A 13,263-nucleotide genomic window follows, 5' to 3' on the forward strand; every position below is an offset into this window, starting at 1 on the left:
CTAGGAAGATGGAGGAATGTGGATGTTGCGATAACATCTTCAATTTGTGAAAGGCTCCCTCATCCTCCCTTGTCTGCTTTGTCAGAAAGTCAAGTGGCTTGGAGTTTCCAGAGACAGCCTGCAGGTAAGATTTATAAAAGTAACTGACCTCCTAAATCTGGTCTTTGGTGCTCTGTGGTAATAAGCTTCTGCAGGATTTGGGCATCTATCCCCCTGTCTATTTACTCATTTTTGGCATCCCTTTCTTTTTGCTCTCAGAACTGCAGTACTGGTACCCAAAATGTTGTACCAGAATTTCTTTAAGAGAGTGCCAAAATCCTGACCTTTTATGTTGTCTACATTTGCCTTTCTGTTCAAACCTAGCTTGTTTTGGATGGACGAGGTTATTCTTTGGTCTGATCTGGTCTGTAGCACTATGCTAATTTGTTACAAACTGAGTTTTTCATACATTTGCACATTTCAGAATTTCTGCTAAAGCCTATAACTATTACAGCTCTAATTATTCTGTCATTTGAATGCTTTTATTTCCATTTTGGCATAATTGGCTATGTGATTGTAAAATAGATACTTTATGACAGTATTTTCCTTGACAGGCTCCTCTGACCCTCTACCAAGAAAATAACGTTTATCTTTTCCTCATTACTGCAATTACATCAGGAAGCAGTAGCTCACTGAACAATATAAAAGTCACTGAGTGTTGTTCTCTAGAAAACCATTTATCCCTTTTTCCATGGCCGGGCAGAAGTTAGTAGCTTGCTTGAAGGGATTTAAATTTTACCCTAGTGAAAAGCCATGGTGGCAAATCATCCTGATGTACAGAACTTGCTAACCTGCTGTTGCTCCTACCTGGCAGTCTTGTGACAGAGGACTGACCTGCCATCAGATCACAAGCTGGTGACATCAGTGCCACCAAGTCCATTGGCAGTGTTTGAAGATCTGACCCACAGTGAAGTACATCAGTGGTGATAGGTCAGGAAAGGAGCTGGGTTCTCTGAACTGTGTGTTTACTGATCGGAAAGCCATTTCTCTCCTCACACAATTATTTTCTCTGTTTGTTTTAAAAGAGTCTGTGGGAAGTAGGTAGGTTCTGATCATAGGACCAAGGGCTAATGAAGAGGCTGTGCCATTGACAGCTTTGCCTGTGTGGGAACTGCGGAGTTTCTCGCCCTTTTGTTCTTCATTGGGAGGGATCAAATCCCACCCCACTGGCTCCAAGGTATTTTCCTGAAGTAGGAAAGGACAGTGAGCAATTTCGGGAAACGTGGCCCGGAGAAACACTTGCATCAGATCTTTCTCCTGCCATGGCTGACAAGCACATTTTCTGAGTAAGTACATGGGATTCATTGCACCATGTCATCATAAAGTAAACATAAAACTGGCCAAAGAAATTGCATCCTGAAATTGCCTATTTCTTCCTGGTGATTACAAAAGCAATGTAAAGTTACAGGTACTAACTCAGACCTCTTCACGGTAGACACCTCACATTAGATGCTGAGATGCCCCCCTTGCTATGGACACACTGCCCCGTGATGGATGTCCAGGTGAGGATCATTGCTGTGTTTTTTCTGTTCTCCCAACAATCCCTGTATTCACAGGTCCCCTGGACAGACTGTTAGGAAGTGCTGCTTCGACTTATAATGCTGGCTGAAATAAATGTTATTCATGGGAGCAGTAACATACAGTGAGTGATTTAAAAGGCAGTAATTGCTCATCTGTAAATTCTGGGGAATCACTCTCTTACTGAAAATGCTCTGAAGATCCCAAGCAAAATCTATTTTTTTTTCTCTCAACTGGAAACAGATTTGGCTGATAAATGTATAATCGCTGTGCCATGCTAAAAGATGCTTTAGCTGTCAGGAATATTGTGATAGCAGAGGCAGGAATTCAACGCAATGTCTTAAATATAGAGCCCATTTTCCTACCTAATCTGAGGGCCAGATATAAAAGGGGAAAGATTTGAAGCAGCTCATATTTGTGCTCATAAGTTGAATCCTGCTTGCATTGTTCATCATACGAGGGGATTAAAAAGCAATGTTACCACTCACCTAGGGAACACAAGCAGGGATTTCTGGCACTGGCAGAACTCTGAGAAATTTTGGTTGTGGTGCAATTTCAGTCTTTTAAGTATAAGTGCTTACCATTTCTGGCAGGAGCAGAACAGCTGGGAAACTATGACCTAAGAAATGTTATGGGATTTGGTGAAGCCATGTTGGCTGTGTTGAATCACCTCCCTACGTTCAGTGTGACTTTTTGTGGCTTCCAGGAGGATCTGTTCCATGATCTTCCCAGGCACAGAGGTGAGGCTCACAGGTCTGTAGTTCCTCGGGTCCTCCTTTCTACCCTTTTTAAAAATGGGAGCGATGTTTCCCTTTTTTCCAGTGTGGACTTCACCTGACTGCCAGGACTTTTCAAATCAGATGGAGAGAGGCCTGGAAACTTCATCAGCCTTCTCCCTCAAGACTCCGTGATGCATGTCATCGGGCCCCACAGACTTGTACATGTTCAGGTTCACCAGGTGGTCTCAAATTCAACCTTCACTTTCAGTGGTGGGGACTGCACTCCCCCAGACCCTGCCTTGAGGTTCATGGACTTGAGAGATGTGGGAAGAGTGTTTGCCAGTGAAGGCTGAGGCAATGCATCACCTGTGCCAAACAGCTGGGACTCCGAGGCTTAGGGGAACGTTTGACATCCTGCGATGTGATAGAGCTACCCTCTGGCACAACTGCAGAGCAAAGCAAGCTCTTGCAGACATTTCAGAGAAAAATGCACATATGAGTATGTAGGAGGAGAAGCAAACGCAAGAGTGGCATGCTTGGCTTCTTGCCAGGCAGGGCGGGAAGAGCCTGGCCCAGGCAATGGACACGACAGTAAATGCAGTACCTGAACCTGAACTGGAAAAGGACATCAGGTCTTTGGACTGAAAAAAAAAAAATATGCCTGTTCAATACATAAAGTATTTTCGTTAAGAAATTGTTGGCTACAGTGTAGCAGAAAATTGCCTAAATTAAATCATATGGAGCAAGTGACCCTGCAGTCTGCTGATAAATTATAATGCTCTGGTGTCTGGTCTGGGAAATAAACTAATTTCCATTCTTGCAAGGGTTGGAGACAGACATATGTATAACAGAAATACGTCTATTAGCAACCACAGAGGAAGCTATATATCTATTAGAAGAGCTGTCTGCAGGTTGCCTGAAGTACTGCTAGCTGTCTGAGCAGCAGAGCAAGATGGGGACCAGCCCTGTGCAGCAGGGACACTCCCACCCATTGGTATACCAGCACCACAGCTCTCACCACGGCAGGGGTGCATCGCTGAGCAGCAGAGCCAGGGTGTCCTGGCACTCCCACCTGGGAACAATTTGTGAAGCTCGGCTCCTGGGTAGCTTAAAGGGGAGATCAGGCAGCTGCTTGACTGCCCATCTTCTCTGCACTACATCAACCCCAGGCAGAGATCCCCTCTTCTGAAACCCTCCTGCAGTGCTTTTGGCAAAGGTTTGGGCATGTGGTGTACTGTGCGAGTGGTCCCTGAGCAGCAGCACTGCTGAAGCCTTGTTTTCGTGTGGGCTCCAGCTTGTGCCTGAGCTCCTGTGTGGATGAGGCATGCCAAGGAGGAACCCAGGTCATGGTCCATACAGGCAGCCACAGTCTCTCTTCCTTGTGTGAGTTCAGGAAGAGTTAGAGATGTGGTAGCTTTGACGTTATAACCACCCCATGAAATCTTGAAATCAGGGTATTGGGAGTGGGACAGGCAGACAGGGAAATTTATGCATATTTGTGTAAACAGCATATTTATGTAAGTTTTTATTTTTTATTAATTTATTATTTATTTTATTTATATTTATATTTATATTTTATTTTTATTAAATAAAATGTTAATTTTTATTTAAATTTAATAAATAAATATAAATAAAGAATAAATAAATAAAACTTATTAAAATTTTAATTTTTTATTAAATACTTTATTTATATTTTATATATATTTTTATTATATATTTTTATTTTTTATTTTTATTTTTTATTTATGCGTATTTATGTAAACAGCATATTTATGTAAGTTTCCTGTCCTTTGGAAAGCAGGCTAGAAATGGTGATTCCTGGGTTTGTTGCAGTTTCTGATCTTTACAAGACGATTTCAATCCAAGATCCCCATTCTGATTCCAGCTGTGGCACTGGAAAATGAAATACTTCCATTGGTTTTATTGGAGCGAGCCTAGATTTTCACAAAAGCAACAAAAATCATGGTCTGTCCCTTCTATTTCTTGGTAACTCTTTTCTATCTTTTACCATTTTTTAAACTATTTTACATTTTTTTCATAAAACCAAATAAACATTTTAAGATAATTTGAATTATTCTTTTACTGATGCAAAAGTAAAATTATGGTGGGATTTTTGCTGCTTTCATCCAGCAGATATGAACAGAAGGAGCTCTCTCTATTACTGGAAACCTTACAATATGATGCCACCTTCAGGGTCAAGAGGACATCTGTGGGCATTTACATGACAGCCAACAGCAATGTGACTTTTATTGTAATGCAATTGCATCTTCGTTTGGAAAGGAAAATAGCGGTCTCCTGTTCACTGGGATCAAACATCAGATCTCAGGAGGAGTATTTCGCAGACACAAGGCCTGGCAGTGGTTACTTAAAAAAAGAGATGACTGCTACAGACATCAAGACTGTTTTTGAAAGAACATTGTATCCTTGGCAAGATGGTATTGGGCATAATGCTGCCACATTCTTTTTTTTTTTTTTTTTTTTTTTTTTTTTAAGATTTCAGATAACATATTTACTAGAGAAACAAAAAGATTCAGTAGTGAGAAGACTGCAGAATCTTTAGCAATTTAAGGTATTTATTAAGTCTTTGAATATATTGTCATCACATCAGGTTTTGTCATGAGACATGCATGAAAATAAATTATTTGAAGAATGTTTAGCTAAATGGTTCACTTCCCTTTAAGATTTAAAAATAGGTTTTGTACCAAAGGAAAGCAAAAGGTGAATTATTCATCTATATTTATCGGTTCATATTAAAATATTAATACAGACACCTGAAAAGTAGTTCTAACCTTTGATAATCGGTCAAGGTATATGGAAGCATCCTGAAAAGTTCTGCAATTTTGAAGCTGAAGCATTCAAAATTACTGGTGTGTTTTGAATGTTTACTCCCCTATATTGAAGGCACGACTGATCAAAACGTGCTACATCTGAACTGAAAGGTTGCCAATCTCTAGGTACATCAAAGAGAAACCTTGAGACATTTCAAACAAAGCAAAAATCACATGAATTCACAGTGGATGATTTTTTTTTTTTCCCTTGATAAGCCATGCATTGCTTCAGTAATTCTGACCTTTGTGCTAAGGTTCTTTGATGAGGTACAGCAATAGGGGGTATGGCTATGTTAAGTGGTAGGCCCATGCCTCTAGTTTCTCAGGGAAATCAAGGTAACTTCTTGTTTGCAGTCCTTCAAAAATAACACTAATTTCCTCAGTCTTGCTGCTTCTACTAAACCAGTACATCTTTAAAAACAGGGACAAATGAAAAAAAAAAAAAAAGGCAGATCCATCTTATCTCCAGTTCAATCCACATGCAAGATCACTGGGAGCGGTGGTAGGCAGGGATGGGCTGATGAAACATTGCAACAAGCTCACATTCAAGCAGGAACATGTGTATAGTCCTCTCCTTAAAAACCACATACTCTCCTTGAAATCTCCAGAGGTATTGCTGCCACCTCAGAAAATGAACGGCCATGTGGTTGCTAGCAAATGTATGGTATTCACAGAATCATCAATGGCTGGACTGCAAGTCCTAATTACTGAGAAATCTTCAGGGGCTGCATCTACTTTATCAAACGGTTCCTCACAGCAGGAATGAGTCAGGGCAATGAAGCAGCTGATGATGAGTCCTCACATCCACAGCGCTGGTGATTCTTGTGTTTTTTTTTTTTCTTTCCCTTGGACTAGATTCTGTCTAGTTCTCTGGAGGAACAGTAGCCCCCTTGCATGTGGCTTGAAGCTGTCCATGGCTTTGGTTGATGCTTTGGACTCTTGTGTCCCCCCAACAAGTGGGAATACCCCTGGAGCTTCTAGGCTGGTGCCTCCAAAAGACATCTGCTGCAATTGCACCCAAACTGCACCACTGTGTGGGAAGCTGACAGCTGGGGAAATTTCTTCAAAAAAGCATTACGACAGTGAGCGAAGGCCTTGGTGTTAACACAGGTATGGATAACCTTGAAAACATTTACAATGTCATCTAGAAAATATTTATTGGCATGACCTTAAGATGTTTTAAATAGCTTGAGAACAAGACTGCACATCAGAGACCTAGTTTATCTTTGTGGATATTCTCCTGGCAGCAAAGGGGTTTATTTTTAAGATTGTTTGGACCCTGGGTAACTACTGAAGGTAACGGCTATGTATGGCATATATGAAGTTGTCTAGCTACACCAAAGTAAAAACTACTTGTGTTTGGTCTTCACAAGGTTTTTAGATGGTAAGATGGTAAACTTCAATTCGAGATATAACTAGGAAAAATAAAGCATTTTTTTATATTGGTGATTTGGTCTGCATATTTTACAGTGCTCTAACACAGGCTGTTTGCTAATAAAAACAACCACTTATACAGGTTTCACTTTATCACCTTAATGATTCAGATTGTAACTTAGATTGTTAGGGGAAAAACAAAATTAAGGTAGTTTCCCTTGCCAGGATAAATTCTGACTCAGCGATATAAGCTACATTAAATGCAGCTATTCCCACTGATTTCACTCAATCTCGCCTAAGTTTCTCATATATATCTTAGCTGAGATAAAGTATTTCCACGAGAAATGAACTGGGTCGATGTGAAACAAATAGTCATTAGTGAAGTTTATCAGTCACTCTGTCACGGTTAAACCTATGGATTAAAAAGAGAAAAGGAGATGGATAAAGACTGATCTTTAATGTTGGTGCTTGTTTATAAAAATAAGGGAGACTAACCTAAACTCATGTCAGACGAAGGGTTTATATGCTCTCATAAGATGATACAAATATTTATAAACTTAAATTTATTCAACTTGTGCAGTAATATTTTATGTGCAGCCAAGTGGCATTCAGTCAAATCCAACATGTTGTTGATTACCATGTTTTTAATCATCTGCTGGAAAATTGGTTGTAAGTATTTCTGAGATTTGGTACCACAACACTGATCCTACCTTATGGTTCATACACATTTCCAAAAATAATAAAGCTATTGCATTTTTTTTTTAAATCCATACAACACTGGAAAGCTAAACAGGACAATGCAGTAATGAATTATGATCACTCTGAAGTAGTTTTTGTAAAAAGCTAAAAACAAGTCTTCAACTTCTGCCAAAAACTAAATCAATGATCTTAAGTCACTGATGAAACTTAGGACTGTTTTCCTGTTATCCATTTATGTGAATTGATGGAGTATTTAAAGTGCAATTGCCTTTTAATGTGCAGAAATAGACTTCTGCAGGGTTTGGTAACCAGAGAGGAACCTTCTGATACTTATTTCAGAGAACCTATGAGATCTCCATCCCTGGAGGTATTCAAGATGTGCTGTAGCTGACCCTGCTTTGAGACTGGGTCTTGGACCAAGCAATCTCCAGAGAGATTCCAATCTTCCAACCTTCTTTTTTTTCTTTTTTATTTATTTATTATTCTGTGATTCTGTTTATTACGAGTTCTAAGATGTCTGATCAAAGTTTGAGGCTGCTAAACTTTAACCCATAGCCAAAATAGTGATTAATTCCCTTTACAGAAAACCTTATAAAAAAAGCCACAACTTTAATCAGTCCATCTTTTTTTTTCTTTTTTTTTTCTTTTTTTTTTCCTCCTCTATTCTGATACTTGCTATCAACATCTCTCCCTTTAAGTGGGATAATGTCTTTCAAAATAAATCTCATTTGGGATATTTCCTTTGGTCAAGGAGTCATTTCAGAAGGTTAGTTTTCTTCTTGTGCTGGTACCTAGTAAGAACAGTTGTGGAGAAGGTGATAGAAAATGCAAGTAAAGGAAAGGAGTGCTGTGGAAACTAGATACCTGTATTTTGGAGGAGCTGAGATTTTGATTTGATTTTTGTTTTCCTGCTGATTTGGACTAAAACTTTGCATTTCAAAATTGAGAAGAAAAGGGAAAAGTTTTTTTTTTTTTTTTCCATGTCAATCAAAATGTTTCATTTCTGCTTTGTTCTTTTAATTATAACCTTATACATAGCATATGCTTAACCAGACTTAGAAAACAAACAAACCAATAAAACCACAACTTAAAGCATAAGGAAAGAAAGAAAAATGCAGAATTCTGCAAATATTGGAATAATGTGACTTAATATTGGTGAACACTTTCCCCTTTTCTCCCTTCAAATCAGAATTTTGATAAAATTACCAAATTGTTATTAAGCATATTCAAGTCAGCTACGTTTGTGTTTTCCAACAAATCCGCCTTTTGACCATATCTAAGATACAGTGCAGAGGGAGAACTTGGGAGACATGGTCTTTGGGGATAACTTGGCTGTAGTTTCACCATGTTACCTAGTAAAGTGCCTCACCCCTGATATCTGCTTCCTTATTCATAAAATATGGATAACAGCAGCTGCCTCTGTGAAAGCTCTCAAGTAATGCGTTAGAAACCACCATATGTAAAAAGAGGTTCTTCCACCACCACAGTCAACCTTTGCTTTATATCAGAAACTTTGGAAGCAAACACTTTTCTTAAGAGAAGTCCACCTTTGAGAGCTGAGAGAGATCAGTCAATGTTTTAAAAAAGAGATACCTGAATTTATATGTTTAAATATATTTTGAATGTGTGCAGACAGACTACTTCCAGATGAGATTTTTCTCCATTAACATCAGTGAGTGCAGCTAAAAAAGGAATTATTTATATAGACTATCTAAATAGTTATTCCTTTAAAAACACACCAACAAACAGGTATATTTAGTTAATATTTGAGTGAGAATTTTGTCTTTTGTGATGTCTCTACAGGTCTAAAATAATATAAATGTGGGATCTTTCTGGCCCTAGTAGTGCAGAGAATGAGTTTCGTAGAGTAAGGTACAGAGGTGACTGGTGGGACAAACTGCAGCAGAACTGGTCACAACGCTTCTTCATGAAATATTGTCTTATTTCAGGTATCATTGGAAGGTACTGGAAAAGTCCAGACAGACTGCCTAAATTGATGTGCTTCTTCCCCAGTGCCTAGCTGTGAGCACCCAAACTGAGGAACGAGATTATCCCCCACAGTGAATGTTTTTCCGTCATTTTTATCCTTCTGCCTTCCCAATTCAGTTCCAGCTGTCTCCGTGTTATCTGTCCACTGCTCCTAGATCTCCTCATGTCACCAGAAGACCATTAGGCTTTGGTGATTCCCCTCAGCTCGTTACTCCCCTGCCCTTCTGGCTGCTTTGTCCATCCTGCAGTGCAGGAGCCTCTTTCTGAACTCATCATACTCCTAGACCCTCAGATACAAGGGATCACAAAATTTGTGATTACCTTTCTTTCCATTATTGTTCTTCAGGAGTTTGACCTTATCCCTCTATTATATGGTGACTGACAGTTATCCAGCACTTCAGGCATTTACACGACCGTGGGCACGTGGTGCATGCAGGCTCCAGCAATCACAAACATGGTGCTTTCCATATTTGTTAAATACCATCTCACCTCTTACTATAGCAAAGAGTTGCCTGGTAATTATCACAGAATCACAGAATTGTAGGGGTTGGAAGGGACCTCAGGAGATCATCGGGTCCAACCCCCCTGCCAAAGGAGGTCCCCTAGAGCAGGTTGCCCAGATAGGTGTCCAGAAGGGTATGAAAGAATTGCTTATTCTCTTTCCTGGTAACAAGCACGGCAGCTTAAGAACTTAAGAGATGCTTTACTGGGTCATTTTACCTAGTATCATGTCTCCAGCAGCAGAAAATAGTGAATCCTCGGGGAAAGATAACAGAGCAAGGCGAATGTACTGGCAGTTGCCCCCAGGATTTTCTTTGAGCAATAGCAGTCCTAGGCTCCTCATAAGCTAAGAGGACATAGATGGTTTGCAATGATGTTTCAAGGCTTTTTTTTTTTCTTCCATGAGCTCATTTATACTTTTCACCTTTTTGACTATGACAATGGTATAATTGCACACTGTACAGAAGAAGTACTTTTGTTGAAACCTTCTGATAGATGAATTTGCAGGATGTGCCTGTGTTCTTATATTAGGAAAAATAGTAAATGAATTATTCCTGTTCACTTCACCTATGCTACTGTTGATTTGTCTGAATACTGAATGAATTTTGTCACCCTGTACTTGTCTCTCACATCTCCTTTCACTCCTCCATCTTCTAAAACACAGTCGTCATTTACCACACAGTTTGGCTGGCTTATACAATTTTACAAAATTGCAAATCTTAATCAATCGTTATTTGTATATTTATCTCATAAGTCACAAGCAGTCTGGTTGAAGTAAAAAGTTTAAACAATGTCAGAATTTGGGTAAAGTGTAAACAGAGCTATCTGAGAATAAGTATGTGTATTTTGTTCCTCACTGAACCTGTATTTCACCTGCTTGTCTTCTAAGACTGCCATTATTTTCAGTTTCTTTTAAAACCATCTAGAAACACTCTTCTTCGTGCTATTATTATTATTATTATTATTATTTAGTATTGCTCTGGATTTCAGCTGCCATGATTAGAACTGCAAATTTGTCTTGCAGCAACCTCATATGCAGAACTTCAGTACTCAATATATAGTTATTTTGAAGTGCAAAGTTCAGGCTTTTTCTGGAAAGATTTTAGCATATGTATTTACAATATAATCAGTTCACTGCAGCTGTCCTGCAGTTTTATAAAAGTGAGATTGTCTCACTGTGCACTAATGGAAGAATTCTTGCTGACATTATATTGACTGTAAAGAATGTGCAAACCCATGTGAAGGATTATTTATACTTTGCCATGTGCTATTAATAGCAGAACTGGGTAGCATTTGGTTTTAACAATATATGAAATCACTGTCCCTCTCAAATCAAACATGTCTTCTATAGGTAATGGCAACAATAGCACAGCTGGACTTCTGCACAGCCTGAATCCCTGTGCTGGCTCTTCTGTGATTCTGAATGGTCACAACAGAAGATATCTACTGTGCTGCAGTCAGAAAGGTCAGGGGAGACTTCAGCTCACCCAGGTGTTTTCTGGTGGCCCTCAAACAGGCATCTAGCTCTGGGATGACTTAGCTCTCTTGCTCTTTACAATCCACTAATTACACTGACAAGCCTTCCATCCGCAGTGCTGGGAACAGCCTCAGGGCACATGCAGGCACCTAAATTCAGGCAGAGCAATCTTGAACCAAATCCTCACTTAGCTGTGGCCAGTGTGCAAGGTCTGCCTCTGAGCTACTGCCAGTGGAGAAAAGCAAGCATTTTTAGTGTGAAGTGACTGTAGATTGCTGACATCTAGATTGGAAAGTGAGCAATTGTGCTCTAGAAATACTTGGTGGATTCCGCGCCCCCCAACCCTCCCCCCCCCCCTTCTAGTTATACGAGGGATTTGGAATATGTTTCTTATAAAACATACAAACATTGAATCAGATGAATCATACATCAAGTTTCTAAGATTTATGTATTTATTTATTTAGTATTCTTTAAGACATACAGTATGCTTAGCAGAGATCTCTAAAATGAACAGAACTGTAAGACTGCTATGTGTCTCTTCTAACACGTATAGGTGGAATATTTGGAGCCTGTAACTTTTTTCTGTATTGAGATGCCTGTTCTCTGTTTCTTTTCAATGTATTTGCAGGTAAAGAGTGCAGTCCGGATACCATCTGATGCTGTTTGGCAGAAAGAATTAGAAAAAGAGCTTTGTATCTTTGACTTTAATCATCTTGGCAGTAGGTCCACAGGTGTTCTGTAATTCTACAATACTGCAACCGAGAGATCATAAAGTGTGAGAAGAGGAAAAGGCAGCAGAAAAAAAAAAAAAGAAAAAAAAAGGAAACAATCTTCTGAATCAGCCTATTTTAACAGCACTAATTCAATGCTTGTGATTTCTTTTTCTTATGTTAATAAACACATAAAAAGCAAGCTACCTATATGCATAAAATCTCGTTGCCAGTGATGGAGAAGAAATGATCCTTCCTGGGAGCTTTTATTAGCAAAGACATTAAGCAGTTCCTTAGCAGGAAGGCTCAGGCAGTGTATGAGCACTGTGCTACAGAACTTGCAAGATAAACTTTCCTGTTTACATTTTTACTATTACAACCTAACCATGACTGTTGTCATGCATGCAGGTTTAATAAAAATTAACAATAACTTTTGTAGCCCAAGGCCTGAAATGACAGTCTGTAAAGAGATACCTTTATTAGTTTTCCATGAGTCATAACATTTATGTGGGGTTTAATCTGTTATTTTCTTTTTCAACCAAAAAGGCTTCCACAAAGTAATCTTTTATTAGTATAGGTTGTAACATGAAAGAAAAGGACATTCTGCCTGACTTTCAATTTGTCTGTATCAGGAAAAATAAGGAAAAAAAGAAGTTGTTTGCATTAGGAGTGACAGCAGATGACATCCATTTAATCATGAGATAAATAAACTAAATGCAACCTCAAAACACTCTCGGAGGGTGGTGAAACACAGAAAGCCTCAGGGAATAAAATTAACTGTCCTTTATAACAGTCACCCTTTTAACAAGAGACCATAGGCTCTGTTTTGTTTTGTTTTGTTTTGTTTGTTTGTTTGTTTGTTTTTTCCCCCTGCATTTTCTTGCTCAAAGACTCCATTTGTTTCACCTTGGACATAGCCCTGCTGGATGTCAAATGTGAAATCCCAATGCCATTGTCCAGATGATGGTGGCAGCATCATGTACTGTTGTCCCAATCTTTAAACGGGTTTGTAGCAACCAGCCTCTGCCATTAACAGTAGGATTTTGAACAGCCTTATCTGGCACCATCCCGCCTGCTGTCTGCTTACCTACATCAGTGCTGCCAGGATCAATGTGGCAGGGAGAGTTGTCTATGGACAGATATTCATATTATTTCTTCTCTAGACCTTTGTATGGGACAGCAGAGGTGGAAGGTGCCATTTGGGATGTAAGATCCTTCACCATATGATCTAAAATGCTCTTCAGAGAGCTTTATGTCAAAACAGATGTTGTGGTTTCCAATTCCTTTATCAGGCTGCAGCAAGTACACCAATATACGGAAGTGTATTTTTTATAAGAATAATTTTCAAACTATCATTCAAAGCCTTAACTTCTCTGTCTGTTGCTACTTAGTCCCAGTTAACCTGTTAC

The 13,263-nt window shown here is 39.2% G+C and overlaps 1 long non-coding RNA gene across 8 annotated transcripts; it reads left to right on the top strand.

The window, feature by feature from the left end:
• The first annotated feature begins 3,086 nt into the window (after positions 1-3,086).
• LOC310895978 lies at positions 3,087-12,379 on the top strand. 8 transcript variants are annotated; one of them, XR_014581093.1, is made up of 6 exons: positions 3,099-3,659; positions 4,078-4,241; positions 4,410-4,845; positions 5,960-6,214; positions 11,019-11,132; positions 11,773-12,379. It is a non-coding gene; the product is annotated as an uncharacterized lncRNA (long non-coding RNA). The 8 variants fall into 8 exon arrangements; XR_014581086.1 differs by having other exon boundaries at positions 3,087-3,659; positions 4,078-4,262; positions 4,407-6,214; XR_014581087.1 differs by having other exon boundaries at positions 3,087-3,659; positions 4,078-4,262; positions 4,410-6,214.
• The last annotated feature ends 884 nt before the right edge of the window (positions 12,380-13,263 follow it).

The sequence above is a fragment of the Anser anser genome, assembly GCF_964211835.1.
Source record: "Anser anser genome assembly, chromosome: 3".
NCBI classification, from domain to species: domain Eukaryota; kingdom Metazoa; phylum Chordata; class Aves; order Anseriformes; family Anatidae; genus Anser; species Anser anser.